General features: G+C 42.6%; 1 protein-coding gene across 4 annotated transcripts in view; it reads right to left on the minus strand.

Moving 5' to 3' along the window:
• The window catches only part of AUTS2 (activator of transcription and developmental regulator AUTS2), a 142,183-nt gene that overhangs the window by 88,215 nt on the left and 37,383 nt on the right, over window positions 1–16,585 (minus strand). The window lies entirely within an intron of this gene.

Raw genomic sequence — 16,585 nt, forward strand, 5'->3', positions numbered from 1 at the left:
AAATTTTGTTTTAATTCAAGATTTTTCCCTGAACAGTCCCTCTTTTGGTCAGTGACTGCGCAGGTACTGCAACTCATTCAAATGATACTTGGTTGCAGTTCTCGCAACAGCACCTAGATGGAAGTGATGCCTTGGGGGCATATAAGGAAGGTCTGGAGCTCACTTTGTTTTCATGATCAATATGGTTCCCTGCAGTTAAACCTTAGGCTATGTGCACATGTTCACGATTTGGAGCAGAAAAATCAGTTCCAAATACTGATGTGTTAGTAGGAAAAAGTTTGCCTAAAATATGCGAGTGTTGCGTCCACTTTTATTGCCGTTTTTAAAGCGAATCTGTGACCTCAATTTTGCCCTATAAGCTGAGGCCACCGCCATCAGGGGCTTATCTACAGCAGTACGCAGGCGTCGGGCCTCTGACCTTTCCTGGTGCCTGCGCACTGCAGTACTTTGCTGTGCCCTCAACAGGGCAGATAAAGTACACCTGCGTAGGAGCCATGGCAGCAAGCAAAGAAGAGGACGTCATCGTATGAAGATGGGAGGCGTCGGACCTGGACCGCGACGCCCATCGGACAGGACCGAACCGGGACCGCCCCTGGGTGAGTATAATCTAACGTGTTTTTCTTATCTTTCAGGTTATATCAGGGGCTTATCTACAGCATTACAAAATGCTGTAGATAAGCCCCTGATGGCGGTGGCCTCAGCTTATAGGGCAAAATTGAGGTGAAAAATTCCCTTTAATGCTTTTTTACACATTCCTTAAAATGGGTGAAAAATGGTACCAAAAGTTGAAATAATTGATATGCTGCAGATCTGAAACTGCTTCACATCTGCAAGGGAAGAAAAAGCAAGATGAGCATGTAATATCAGAAATGTCTGATTCACTTTGCTGGGAGAGAAAATGCTTCAAATTTTCACAGGAAAAACGATAAAAAAAAAACGCAAAGTGTGAACATAGCCTTAACTGAAAACTACGTCATGTTATAGTGGTATGCCATCATTTTCCAAGAAAGGAAGGCCCGACGGTATTTATATCTCAGATGTCATCACTACTATTTGTTTTTGTCTCTTTTCAATTTTGAGTTTTTGCTAAATTTTGAAACTTTCCAAATTTTGTTTTAGCTTAAACTGAAAGTCATTTAATTTTAGTTGACTGATACGCAATATATTATTGCATATGAAAACGTACCTTATACTATAAGTCACCTATAAAATAATGCATCAAAGAGGATGAAAAGTGACAATACTTAGCTTACCTAATCTATCAAATGTTTCCTCCTAGAGCTTGGTGAATGACCTAAACCTGCCAGGCATGTCGACTTTAATAGCTTAATCCTTCTATAGTTTTACAAAAGACAGATTAGCTTTTACTTAAATACTCTTGTTCCTTGAATTTCCTCTTTGTCATTTTTCCAAAGGAAGCTCTTAATCTTTCAAAAGAACCAGAACACTTTCCGATGCCTTTAAAAAAAAAAAAGCCAAAAAGCAGCCTCGGAATGTGATGGAAAAGCAAAGGCTTTAAGGTAATCGCAAGATTTTGGGGGCTTTCTATGTTGCTGGATCACAACGCACATCTGCAATTACTCTCAACAAGGCAGCGGAAGAATAACTTTAAGAAGAAACAAAGCTCCTTTCACTAAAAACTGTCAGACTTGGAACAACTTACTATTCTTCACTGACCGGTTCTAAACACATTTTCTTAATTGCTATTTTCTATCTGCAATCTACATTTGGCAATTGATGAAACAAGTTTGACTCACGTTGGTGAGGTAAATTCCTGACTGTCACTCCCTATTTCTTGAAGGGTTAGATTACAATAATAACCCTAAAAAATGAAAGGTTTGCTAAGTAGTTTCAAATGTTGCAGGCTGGTCTCTAGTTGGCATTCTTAAGTCATGAGTGGAATTACTATGTGAATAGAGAATTTATTTTGATACTATGCAGGCAAACCTTCCTAATCTATGTTTTGTTTAAAAGGCTTAGTAGATACACGTAGCATCAGTACAATAATACCAGGAATTAGCAATTGAGCTAGCCATGAGGTGTTCTAATTAGGACTAACTAAAATGATTATTTTTTCTGAAAATAGTACAATACTATGCTTAAAAAAAGCCACGTTAGACTCTGTACTTCTACAAATGGTTGTTTCTTTAATAGATCTTATATCCATCCTCTTTAAACCAATGGGATCTTCTCTATGATCTACTAGGATTCACGTGGATTGTACAAGGTGTCTTGGGACATATCATGTAGTAGAAGGAGCCAACAATGAGGGTATTGTTAGGACTGGCGGAACACACCAAGTTTAAGATGTAATAGTATTAGGTGCGTTCGCAGTCCGAGGTCCACCGTGCAGGTGAAAACCCTGCTGCAAGTATAGACGGACGATATAGCGGTACAATGTGAATACACACATGGGTTACAAAAAAGGAAAAAAAGAGCATGAACCGCACATCCCAAAATCATACGTTGATCTAAAGCCGCTAGGCAAAAATTAATATAACTGAATATGAGGTTTTCAGTTTAACATTCTGATCAGACTGTATGAAGCCCACTGCCCCTTCACGGCAAACCTCGTAGTGGGTCCTATCGCCCTAACGGAGCGGAGCCGTGCGGGGCCCACCGCCACAGCGGCCATGCACCAGCAGGGCGGACGGCCTGTTGCCCCACAGCACCCATGCTGCAAGACTGAGTCCCCAAGACTCCAGACCGCGCCGCCCCACCAGCACAAAGCCACAGCAACAATGGCCGCCACACAGCACCAACACCAAAATGAAAGGAGCACTTAAACTCACCTTCCTCCAGCTCTTCAGTGAGAGCCAAAATGGGCAAGACCCCTTACTTTGCAGTCTCCTGCTAATTAAAATCACCTGAGCCAAATGGGAGGAGTGCTGGTCCAAGAAGAAGACTAGAACATGCTTTACAAAAAAGGAAAAAAAGAGCATGAACCACACATCCCAAAATCATACGTTGATCTAAAGCCATCAGTCTTGCAGCATGGGTGCTGTGGGGCAACAGGCCGTCCGCCCTGCTGGTGCATGGCCGCTGTGGCGGTGGGCGCCGCACGGCTCCGCTCCGTTAGGGCGATAGGACCCACTACGAGGTTTGCCGTGAAGGGGCAGTGGGCTTCATACAGTCTGATCAGAATGTTAAACTGAAAACCTCATATTAAGTTTTATTAATTTTTGCCTAGCGGCTTTAGATCAACGTATGATTTTGGGATGTGCGGTTCATGCTCTTTTTTTTTTTTTTCCTTTTTTGTAAAGCATGTTCTAGTCTTCTTCTTGGACCAGCACTCCTCCCATTTGGCTCAGGTGATTTTAATTAGCAGGAGACTGCAACGTAAGGGGTCTAGCCCATTTTGGCTCTCACTGAAGAGCTGGAGGAAGGTGAGTTTAAATGCTCCTTTCATTTTGGTGTTGGTGCTGTGTGGCGGCCATTGTTGCTGTGGCTTTGTGCTGGTGGGGCGGCGCGGTCTGGAGTCTTGGGGACTCAGTCTTGCAGCATGGGTGCTGTGGGGCAACAGGCCATCCGCCCTGCTGGTGCATGGCCGCTGTGGCGGTGGGCGCCGCACGGCTCCGCTCCGTTAGGGCGATAGGACCCACTACGAGGTTTGCCGTGAAGGGGCAGTGGGCTTCATACAGTCTGATCAGAATGTTAAACTGAAAACCTCATATTCAGTTATATTAATTTTTGCCTGGCGGCTTTAGATCAACGTATGATTTTGGGATGTGCGGTTCATGCTCTTTTTTTTTCCTTTTTTGTAACACACATGGGTTAACTTCACCCTGTGTGAAGGAAGCGAGCCCTGTTGCATCACAGGGCCGCGGTACCGCACCAAGAGCGCAAGCAAGGAGTCTCAGAACTCAATCCCAAGACTCAGGATTTGAGTTCATAAAGACCTCATGCACTCAACACCGCTACTGGGGTGTCAGAGAGACAGAAATAATATTATTTAAGACGCACGAGAGTGCGTGCGGTGCCGCACTGGCGGACGCGACTAACCACCCAGGGTTGGGTCCAGAAAGCGCAGAGAAAGCGCACGGCGCCGCACTGGCGGTCACAGCAATTAGATGTGTGTAACGTGCTGATGGCTTGGACAGGCGCTAGATAGCTTCCATCATTCGCGAACAGTCAACAACACTAGGAATGGGAATGATTTAGGAGCTTTCATCCATCGACATACATCCATTTACACACACACATTATCAAGTCAATACTAGTGCATGGCCGTGCGGCCATGCGAGCCTTAAATAGTTGCAGCACGTTTAGGACCTTCAAAGAAGGACCAATGGAGTTGCTGCAGTACCTGAGCATGTGGCCCCAGATCTCCACTAAGAGATCTTGCCCTGGGCATGCTCAGAGTGCAAAGCAGGACTTAGTCCTAGCACCTACAAGGACTCTCCAAGAAGGACCAATGACCTAGCTGCAGTATCTGATCATGTGACCCTCGATCTCCACTGAGAGATCTTACTCTGGGCATGCTCAGAACGTGAAAAGCAGGACTTAGATCCAGAAGCATCTGCTCGCCGCTGCCCAGCACTGACTTCAATGGCAGAAGCAGGAAATGCAGCAGTAACTCTTAGCACAGAGTCAGACTGAGCGAGACGCTGGGATTGACGTCTCCGCTGAGCAGGTTCCACTGCGGCAGGAGAAGAATGGGAGACCGCAGCGGAGATGGCCCGAGATTCCCCCTGTGCAGAGGCAGGAACTTGACCCCTAACAGGTATTTCATTTATTGGAGCTAAACCTGGGCTTTTTCAACAGAAATAGTGAAAATGAGTAGTGCGCTGAAATTTTTTTCCCTAATGTGGCCAAAAATCCATCCAGATGTTTTCCATTGCACGTGAATAGGGTTGAAGAAATCCCAATCACATGAATAGGATTTCTAAATCTGTACCAAAACCTGTGTTGACTCCAGACAAATCTAACAATTTTATTCTGGTTCTGGCCTTCTTAATTGAACTCAAGCAATACAAATTTTAATTAGAGTTAACTCAATTAGAATTCTGTTTGGCTGTATTACTGAAAACACGGCTACTGGGAGAAAATTAGCTTTATTCCTCATAGAAGCCATCAGCCTTCAATCAAATAGGGAGTGGCTGCAGTCACCGCTCAGTACACAGTAAGTGGCGGCATTCAGTATGCCCTGGCAGTTTGATTGACAGCACGCACTACAGTACAGCCATACAGAGTGAGCAAAAAATCAAAGTGCCAGGGCGTGATTAGAGCTGTGGTTCTCAATGTCTCTATAACTGATATTCGGCAGCTCATAACACAAGTAAAGTTAATTTTCTCCCAGTAGCCACACTTTCAGTAAGGTGGCCGGATAGCTTTGCAATGCTATTAACCTGCAAGTTAACCTTACATCTGGAGGTTAATAGTGTTTAGAGCCATGGAAGGTTCCCCTTAAAGGGAATCTGTCAGTAGGATAAACCCTCCCAAGCGGTCTATATGGGCATGCAGGCCATAGGAAGCAGAAGAAAACGATACCTATCTGCTATCTGACATTTTATTCCAGAGAAATCAAAGTTTTTCTTATATGTAAATGAGATGTTCAGGAATATGGGACTGACACTGAGCTGTATGAGAATCTGCCTCCAGAGATTATTATAAATGAAACGAGGAGATACCTGCAAAAATATTGAAAGACTGTCTGCCTGTGAGATGGAAGGTGAAGCTGAGGGGAACCTGCTGATTTGTCAGTTATAATCATACACAGCTCTGCAGTGAGATCAGGAGAGCAGAGAGCGGCCATTGCACATCATACCGGTAACTCCCCCTTTTATCTAAAACAACCTCTGGAGACAGATTCTCATACAGATCAGTGTCTGCGCCATTGTCCTGAACAGCTCATTTACATATATGAAAAACATGGATTTCTCTAGAATAAGACATTAGATTGCAAATATCAAGTTGTTGTTTCATTCAGCTTGTTACAACCTACATTTCCATAGAGACGGCTTAGGAGGGTTATTCCCTTTAATATTCTAGTACTATTTGCTACTACACTAGTCCTATTGACTACACTATAAAACTAAATGTGAATAGAATGAGGGCATTTTGATAATAATGTTCTAACAAAGAAATAAAGCGTTTTAGCCCAATCTCTCCAGACATTTTTCTAGATGTTTGAAACCATTCAGTAAAGTATTCACAATGCTTTCTTGATCTCTACATTAGTAGTTTCAAAGGTTGAAGGTAGACTTATGTTCATCGAGTTCAACCTATAGCCTAACATGCTGAACAAGAGCGAGGCAAAAAACCCCATGAGGTAGGCGCTAATAGCTGCATATTAGGGGTAAAATTCCTCCCCAACTCCATACTGCAATCAAACTAGTTCCCTGAATCAACGTCCCATCACAAAATCTAATGGCCAAAACCTGTACCTTGGGTGAAGTATGTGCTCCAAATTCTATACAGATCACATCTAGAATATGAAGTAGAATAAGGCAGAAATAGCTAAAACCATATTATTATATACCTACACCAATAGTTACAGTTTTATCTACTATATAATTGTCTAAGGGTCACTTCCGTCTTTCTGTCTGTCTGTCTGTCATGGATATTCATTGGTCGCGGAATCTGTCTGTCATGGAAATGCAAGTCGCTGATTGGTCGCGGCAAAACAGCCATGACCAATCAGCGACGGCACAGTCCGGAAGAAAATGGCCGCTCCTTACTCCCCGCAGTCAGTGCCCGGCGCCCGCATACTCCCCTCCAGTCACCGCTCACACAGGGTTAATGCCGGCGGTAACGGACCGCGTTATGCCGCGGGTAACGCACTCCGTTACCGCTGCTATTAACCCTGTGTGTCCCCAACTTTTTACTATTGATGCTGCAGGTGGAATTCTCCCTCGCTCCCGTTATTCTCATGGGCTGTAATGGAAACACACTCTCCATAAATGGGGGTCCACCTGTTGATTTGGGACACCAATCTTAATTGCGTGGGCTGTGCTATATACTACGTGGCTGCTATATACTGCGTGGGCTGTGCTATATATTACGTGGCCAGTGTTATATACTGCGTGGGCTGTGTTATATATTATGTGGCCAGTGTTATATACTGCGTGGCCTATGTTATATACGTTGCCTGTGTTATATACTGCGTGGCTGTTATATACTGCGTGGCTGCTATATACTGCGTGGGCTGTTATATAGTACGTGGCAGTGTTATATACTGCGTGGCCACTGTTATATATTGCATGGCCTGTATTAACGCATCGGGTATTCTACAATATGCATGTATATAGCAGCCACATACTATATAGCACAGGCCACATAGTATATAGCACAGGCCACGTAGTATTTGCTATATACTACATGGCTCCTATATACTATGTGGCCTGTACTATATACTATGTGGCTGCTATATACATACATAAATACATATTCTAGAATACCCAATGCGTTAGAATCGGGCCACCATCTAGTATATTATATATCTCATCTGTATTATGGTACTGAGATATATTTATATTTTTTGCAGTATGAAACAGAGAAATATTCAATGACAACATAAAATCATGATTTTAGGCTCATGCTTTGCACCAACTTCCCCAGCTTTAAATAGTCTAGTCTTCAATGCCTGGACACGCATGACTTGTATCAATGTGACAGCGCTTAAGCTGGAGAAGAGGTTCATTGGTTCATATAACATGCCCTTGGTCAACTGTCAGTCATACACCAGTCTACAAATGACAGCCTAATCCGCATTCATATCCTGACTTACTGTAAATCTGCTTCTCTCCTGAACGCTAAAACTAATTTCATTGGATGGTTGAAATAGTGGAGCAGATTATGGTTGAATGGAGTATCACATTCTCACACTTGGGTTTGCACATTCTTCTACAGCACAGATCAGTTCTGTTTTATTTAGAAACACCTCTGATTTTTACATTTAGACTTACATGCGATAACATTGTCTTATGTTTGAGGAAACAACTTTGAGCCGTAGCCTTGGAGAAAAGGTACGAAGCTGTTAAGGTTTAAATACATCGGTCCTTTTGTTGTGTCTCTGTGATATCCTGTGTCTATAATCGCTACATTGGTAATAGCGTACTTTGCTCTGCCAATTTTACTGGTTCTCTAATGGAATATTTATCTGATGGTAACTCAAATCCACTCTGCACTTTTATTTTATAGAAGCCAAGTGTCAATTCACTAAATTCCTACGTGTCAAGCTATTGAAAAGAAACACTTCTTAAATAGCTGTCCATGAACGCCGAGCTCTTTCTACGCACGCCATTCACTCAGTGTGGAAATGTTATCATGATTTCAGTGTTGGGATGTTCCAGATTCTAGCTGCTATTATCTCTGTTTTTGAACAGCTACTGATGGGCAATTAATTTAGGCAAATAGATAGGTTAATAGAGCTGCCAGATAGTGAAAAAAATTCATTGTAGCTGATAACCTCTAATAAAACATGAAAAGGGAGAAAAATGAAGCATTGGAATGTGGAGAAAATCCTTAAAAATATGATGAGGCATTTTGAGCCTTGCCAGAAATACAAGGATGGGTCAGGGTGCATTTACATTAGAGGACCTGCATCCGTAAATGACTGTCGATCAGCTACATGTATATTAATCGGCAGTCATTTATTAGCCTGTTTATGCCGTTAGACCGTGTATTTGATGTGCACTAAACGAACAGCAAAAGGTCATCCAGTGCGTATAGACTGTCATTGTTCTCGTTAGTGCATACCTGTATACACAGGACGTTGAGCTGGTGAGAATGATTACTCTTAACGTAAGCTTAAAAATCATCTCACCCGATGAAAAAGCATTTTGCTCCATTTTCGTGTGATTGGTAGCCTGTTTACACTGCATGATTATCAGGAAACGCTCATTACCAATAACTGTGGAGTATAAATGCACCCATTCACATGTCCATGATTTTTCCCTGTAGTCAGTGCAAAATTGTGGAGACATGCCCGACTTCGATCCGAGTGCCAGATCAAAATTGCAATGTAATTCTACGAGTTAATCAAAAAAACAGAGAGCACTCGATTTTCACAGACTGTTACATAGGAAAAGAATATAGAACTTTTTTTCAACACAAGAGAAAAACTCATGACATTCGGACCTAACTTCGATTAAACTCTGACCAAAAAAAGAAATTCGGTCAGTTAATTCTCGTACATGAAAAAACTGTTGTCTAAGAGAGTGATAGATGCCTCTATGATGGTAAAAAAAAATCTTTTTTTCTAAAGCATCTACAAGTTGTTATTCGGACCTCACTGTTTGATGTACCTCTGTAGGAATTAGATGGATCCCCTGATGTACACAGGCGATAAAACAGGTAACTTTTGATTTTCAGGTTTCATATCAAACCATCCACTACTGATTCAAACGTGAGTTATTAGGTTGATTTCCAAGGGAAAGGTCACTGGTTCGAATCAAAGATCAACCATGAAGACGAGTTCCCAAGAAAAGAGAAACAGCATGATCCAGCTCATCGATAACGGTCTCTTGGACAACAAAATTGCCAAATCTGTCCATCTGCAGGTAGATACATAGAGGGTGCTTAGAACTGTATTTGAGATTATATTAAAAAAATTATGAAAAAACGAGATCAGACAGTGATCTTTCATTACTTATGTGTTGCAGTGTGTATATGTTCTTCTTCTCTTCCATTGGTCACTGCTGATCTATAATCACGATCGTTTAAATAATGTCAACGTCTGCTTATATTAGTTTGTGCAGTTTCAATTTAGTTTAAGGCTAATTAGGCAATAAAGAGGCAATAAAAGTTTACTTAAAAGACAGATCAATAAACTCCTCACAGATGGACGGTTTATGAACATTGATGGGGACCAGCTGTATAACACTAAAACACATTCCCCATTAGACTACAGCAGACTTGTCTTAATTTCTACTCGATGCCAGCAATAGGCATTTACATACTAAACACAGTTATTGGATCATCCAGATATAGATTATTGGAATAGCCATTGTTTGTAATACCTCTCAGTCTACTAAAAGTTTGCATGGAGTCATTAACATCTTGACAAGTATAATGCCAAACCAATTAGTAGGACGTTTTTGCTTCTACACTAACTTAATTAGGAATCACAAAGGAAGTTATATTGTAGGAAAAAAATTATAAAGGTTGAAAAGAACTCTATGTACCGTATATACTCGAGTATTAGCACTTTTTGTTGTGCTGAAAAAGCCCCCCTCGGCTAATACTCGAGTGAAGGTCCCAGAAGACGGAGGGGGAATGGCAGTGGCAAAGCAGCAGGTCACAGGAGGCAGAAGCCAGCTGCTGTGGCTAAAGGCTGTGCCTGCTGCTAAAGAGGAATGAATGTTCACAGTAGTCGTAGTTGCTGGCTTCCTGCACCTTTCGGGCGATCATGTGTGCCCGCTACTTGAAAGAAATTAATATTCACTTCTTTCCACTTCCAAAGGCGTGGAGGGCAGTGACTATTCATTCTCTTAAGTAGCGGGCATACGTGATCGCCCAGCCGCTGCAGCCGCTGGCACCAGAACAAGACGCTGCAAGGGAGCGTAGGGATAGTAAGTAGGATGGTTTTGTTTTGTTTTTAATGTTTTTCTGATGGGGACCATGCATGCCAGGCTAGGGTTGAAGAGCCATGCATACCAGGATAGGGATAAGGAACCACGCATACCAGGATAGGGATGAGGAGCCATGCATACCAGGTTAGGGATGAAGCGTCATGCAAACAAGGATAGGGATGAAGAGCCATGCATACAAGGATAGAGATTAGGAACCATGCATACCTGGGTAGGGATGAGAAGACATGCATACAAAGATGGGGATGAGTAGCCATGCATACCTGGATAGGGATAAGGAGCCATGCATATCAGGATAGGGATGAGGAGCAATGCAGGCCAGGAAGGGGATGAGGAGGCTGTGCAGACCAGGATGGGGATGAGGGGACAATGTATGCCCAGCTAATACTCGAGACAATATGTTTTCCCATTTTTTGTGGTAAAATTAGGTGCCTCGGCTTATATTCAGGTCGGCTTTTACTCGAGTACATACGGTATATCCCCTAAGATATGATTTCTTAGATATCTATTAAAATCAAAACCTCAACAAAAAGACACAGTCAAAACACAAAAGTGTATAACGGCCCAACGATGAAAAGGTGAATGAATCCTCATTGCCAATGCAACCAACACAACACTGGTATGAAAAATAGGCAGTATAGGGACTATAGCCACTTCATACACAAAAATCTGTTTTGCTCAGTTTGTAATAGTTTTTTTTATACTGGATATGACACAAATGGATGATAAGGGGACATGTGAACAAAGGCCTATAATCTACAACATGAACAATAGGAAATTAAATATAATCCAAAAGTTTTAATATTTTAAGCACTACCAAACAAACAATAAATCCCAATCTCATGAAAGAACAGCAATTGAAAATGTCTTGGCAATCTAATGTACAATGTACAAACTAATTAACTTTTTTATATAAAATTAGATGAATTTGCGGTGTAATTCATCTTAAAAGAAGGGGAACAAAGAAAAAAAAGGGGAAGAAGGACAAGAGCAAAAACTATTAGGGGGAGGGGATTCAATATACAGGGGATATCACTGGACGGTGTGTTGAGTTAATGCAAGGCCCAAATAGAGTTCGATTTTTACAACACAATAAGGACAATTAGGACTGCGGTATTGGTTACTGTAGTTTGGTCCACCTTAGATGGTATGAATATTAACGTGATAATATCACCATACACTTTTAGCCAGTTTGGTCCACCTTAGATGGTATGAATATTAACATGATAATATCACCATACACATTTAGGGTGGTAGGAGAACTGGCCAACTTGGTCCACCTTAGATGGTATATTAACGTGATAATATCACCATACTCTTTTGGGGTGGTAGGAGTACTGGCCTAAATTTACAATCCAATTCACAATGCAGCCTAATAATATAGGTAGAGAGTCACACTGGTCGTTATAGAGTCTATATGATTCAGACCATTAGACTAACATAGTAAGTGATTTCTCCATTAAAAATACAGAGGATGTACAGGAGATTTACCTCATCATCGCTATGTGCTGTGGTTTAGGGTGTCCAGGAGATGAAAAGGTCTTTTTTCTACAAGCCTCTCCAGTCACCTGGGTGCTGCTTGAGGAGGGCTGATAGATAAATGCCACGATGTCAGAGCGTTGTCTCGGCCAGTGACAGATGCTCCGTGCTGCTCTTCCGGCAGTGCGCGAGTATGTGATCACCTTTGTGACGTACATGGTCACCACGAATAGGACCTTCGAGACGTAATGCACACCACGTGGTTGTGGTTGTTGTCTTATTTTGCAGCTAGTGCTACCTAGACATACAAGCACCACTATCTATATTATTCATTAGTAACCTTTTTTGCGCTAATCATACATGCTGACAGATTTGATGGATATACAATCACCATCGCTATGGTGCATTCTACCTAAAACTGACATAAATGAATGTTTTGTTAAGTGCAAAAAATATATGAAATACTGTTATGTGTGATGTGATAACATCCTGTGAGTGGGAGATTGAAATTACTTTGTTTTCTACTATTTAATCCTTTACAAAAATGAAGAAACTGCCAGGAAGGATAGACATGAAGGAGCAAATAAAACAAAACAAAGCTACATAGCAAATACTATGAAGCTTCATCAGGTGTTTTTTCCAAATATGTAGTGTATTCAATATAATATGATAGGCAAAACAACTGTTGGTCTCGCCAGCTGCCTGTCATGGCTGCCGCGACCAATCAGCGATGGGCACAGTCCGGAAGAAAATGGCCGCTCCTTACTCCCCGCAGTCAGTGCCTGTCGCCCGCATACTCCACTCCGGTCACTGCTAACACAGGGTTAATGCCGGCAGTAACGGACCGCGTTATGCCGCGGGTAACGCAGTCCGTTACCGCAGCTATTAACCCTGTGTGACCCCAACCTTTTACTATTGATGCTGCCTATGCGGCATCAATAGTAAAAAAAAGTAATGTAAAAAATAATTAAAAAAAAACAAAAAACCTGCTATACTCACCGTCCGTTGTCCGCTGAGCCGCTCGCGCCTGCCGCCATCTTCCTTTCCCAGGGATGCATTGCGAAATTACCCAGAAGACCTAGCGGTCTTGCGAGACCGCTAAGTCATCTGGGTAATTTCGCTATGCATCCTGGGAACGCAAGATGGCGGCAGCCGTGCGCCTATCGCCGGAGCTCCACTGGACCCCAGGAGGCGGAAAGACAGGACGCTGAGGAGCATCGACGAGAATGGTGAGTATGTTAGAACTACAAGGGGCCCTCGGATCGTTAGGTGAGTATGTTTATTTTTTTTTTTAACCTGTGACATACGTGGCTGGGCAATATACTACGTCACTGGGCAATATACTACGTGGCTGGGCAATATACTACGTGGCTCTGTGCTGTATACTATGTCGCTGTGCAATATACTACGTGGCTCTGTGCTGTATACTATGTCACTGGGCAATATACTACGTAGCTGGGCAATATACTACGTCACTGGGCAATATACTACGTGGCTGGGCAATATACAGTACTATGTGGCTGGGCAATATACTACGTAGCTGGGCAATACACTACGTCACTGGGCAATATACTACGTCACTGGGCAATATACTACGTCACAGGGCAATACACTACGTCGCTGGGCAATATACTACTTGGCTGTGTGCTGAATACTACGTCACTGGGCAATATACTACATGACTGGGCAATATACTACATCGCTGGGCAATATACTACGTGACTGGGCAATATACTACGTGGCTGTGTGCTGTATACTACGTCAGTGGGCAATATACTACGTGGCTGGGCAATATACTACGTGGACATGCATATTCTAGAATACCCGATGCGTTAGAATCGGGCCACCATCTAGTATATATATATATATATATATATATATATATATATATATATATATATATATAGATAGGGTATTCTAGAATATATAGGTAGTAGATAGCACAGGCTACGTACTATATTGCACAGTGATGTAGTATATAACACAACCGACGTAGTATATAATATAGCTACGTAGTATATAACAGAGCCACGTAGTACATTGCACAGTTGACGTAGTATATAGCAGAACCGACAGCCACATAGTATATTGCACAGCTACGTAGCAATAAACACAGAGCACATAGTATATTGCACAGCGATGTAGTATATTGGACAGTCACGTTGTATATTGCACAGTCACGTTGTTTATTGCCCAGCTACATAGTATATAGCACAAAGATGTAGTATATAACAGAACCCATGCAGTATGTAACACAGCCCACGTAGTATATAGCAATGTGGGCACTATATGCATGGTTAAATAAGACTTAAAATAAAAAATACACATATAATCACCTTCTGAAGACCCCTTAAAGTCCTGGCGGCTGTGTGCGGTGTACGCGGCAGCTTCCGGTCCCAGGGTTGGTATGAGCGCAGGACCTGTGATGAGGTCGCGGTCACATGACTGTGATGTCATGGCAGGTCCTTCTCGCATAGCATCCTTGGCACCGGAACCTGCCGCTTGCACTGCCGAGGACAGCGCGCGACGTCGGAAGGTGAGAATAACCTTTTTTTTAATTATTATTATTATTTGTATCATGAGATCTTTTCACTATTGATGCTGCATATGCAGCATCAATAGTAAAAAGTTGGTCACACAGGGTTAATAGCTGCGTTAACGGAGTGCGTTACACCGCAGTCCGTTAACGCTGGCATTATCCCTGTGTCAGCGCTCAGCGCTGACTGCATATACGGTATTCAATAACTTAAGCAGCAACTCAAAGCAGAAACACATTTAAGATGTAATGGGATAAGTGCAGTGTGTCATAAAAAAGAAAAAAATGCCAGCGGCACTCCTGCAAGCTGCAAAACCATCCAAAGTTGGACCGCCACTGATCTGATATTGTGATGGCTCATCATAAGGCCCCATACACATTAGACTAATGTCAGCTGAACAAGCCAATGTTCAATGGGTTTGACCCACACTCTAACATGGGGCGCAGGTCAACTGATGATGGGAGAGCTGTCGATTGGGCATGTCCGATTTCAGACTAATCATTCGGTTGGTGGGTTTCTCATAGAGAACATAGGAGCTTGAACGAGCATGCACACCTGTGTATGGTAAAGACGGCCAATATGGAAATCCTGGAAAAGAACGTTTTCCCTAATATGACTTATTAAAGAGAATCTGTCACCTCATTTTTCGCATATAAGCTGCCTTAGGGGCTCATCTACAGCATTCTGTAACGCTGTAGATAAGCCCACGATGTAACGTGAAAGATAAGAAAAACAAGTTAGACTATACTCACCAAGGGGCGGTCCCGGGTCCAATGGGTGTCGCAGGTCCGGGTCCGGCACCTCCCATCTTCATGCGATGACGTCCTCTTCCTTGCTTCTGTCGTGGCTCCTATGCAGGCGTAATTCTCTGCCCTGTTGAGGGCAGAGCAAAGTACTGCAGTGCACAGGTGCCGGGAAAGGTCAGGAAGGCCCAGTGCCTGTGCACTGCAGTACTTTATGCTGCTCTCAACAGGGCAGAGAATTACGCCTGCACAGGAGCTGCGACAGAAGCAAGGAACAGGACGTCATCGCATGAAGATGGGAGGCACCGGAGCCGGACCTGCGATGCCCATCGGACCCGGACCGCCCCTACGTGAGTATAATCTAACTTGTTTTTCTCATCTTTCAGGTTACATTGGGGGCTTATTTACAGCATTACAGAATGCTGTAGGTAAGCCCTAATGGCGGTGGCCACAGCTTATATGCGAACAATGATGTGACAGATTCACTTTAAATAACATTTTTGAACTTTTCCAACCTAGTGTTCCCACTCTATTGCGCATCCATAGGCAGATCATGTGCCCTGGTGAATAATCTAGCATATACTGCTCTGGGAGACAGATATGGAGCGTCAGTTTTATGAAATTTATAAAGAGGATGATATGGGTAGTGTATTAGGGTGACAACATGTGGGCAGGTATGTGCTTGGGGTAATGTATTTATTTGCATAAGTATATCTTTACCTTTCTTTACTTGTTGGAAGCATATACAAAAATTAACACCAAATGAAAAACATGTGGTACAGGATAATCCTATGACAGCCCCATAATCATTTTCAGGAGTACAGTTACTCTCTCATTACACTGACCTTTAACAGACACTGAATTTACAAGCACTCTCCCTCGGCTGATGTTCTTACTTTAGGGGAGATGCGATCAGCAGCCTTCTGCAGGCCCATCTTGTGCTAAAGTGGTTAACGTTCATGACAAAATAGAAAGGTGATAGGATAATTAAAAGTAAACAGACTACAAATCCAGCCAGATGGCAATATGCCTTGTTTGCACTGTGACTAGATCTTCTCAAGGTAATACTTGAACTATTATTGTTGATAGTGAGGTGATGCAATGTTAATGCAATATAATTGCCCGTGCTCTTATGTTACCGCCAGGTGTTCAGCAGAGCATCCAGTCGGCAGTCTGTTTTATCCCCTATGACGAGCCAAGTTAATATAGATTTCTCATACTTGTATGTCTAGCAATTACCCAAGTGTTAAAGAACTTCTAAATTGATGTCAATAACATACAGTATATGGCAACA

Source organism: Ranitomeya imitator, chromosome 3 (genome assembly GCF_032444005.1).
Source record: "Ranitomeya imitator isolate aRanImi1 chromosome 3, aRanImi1.pri, whole genome shotgun sequence".
Classification (NCBI taxonomy): Eukaryota; Metazoa; Chordata; class Amphibia; order Anura; family Dendrobatidae; genus Ranitomeya; species Ranitomeya imitator.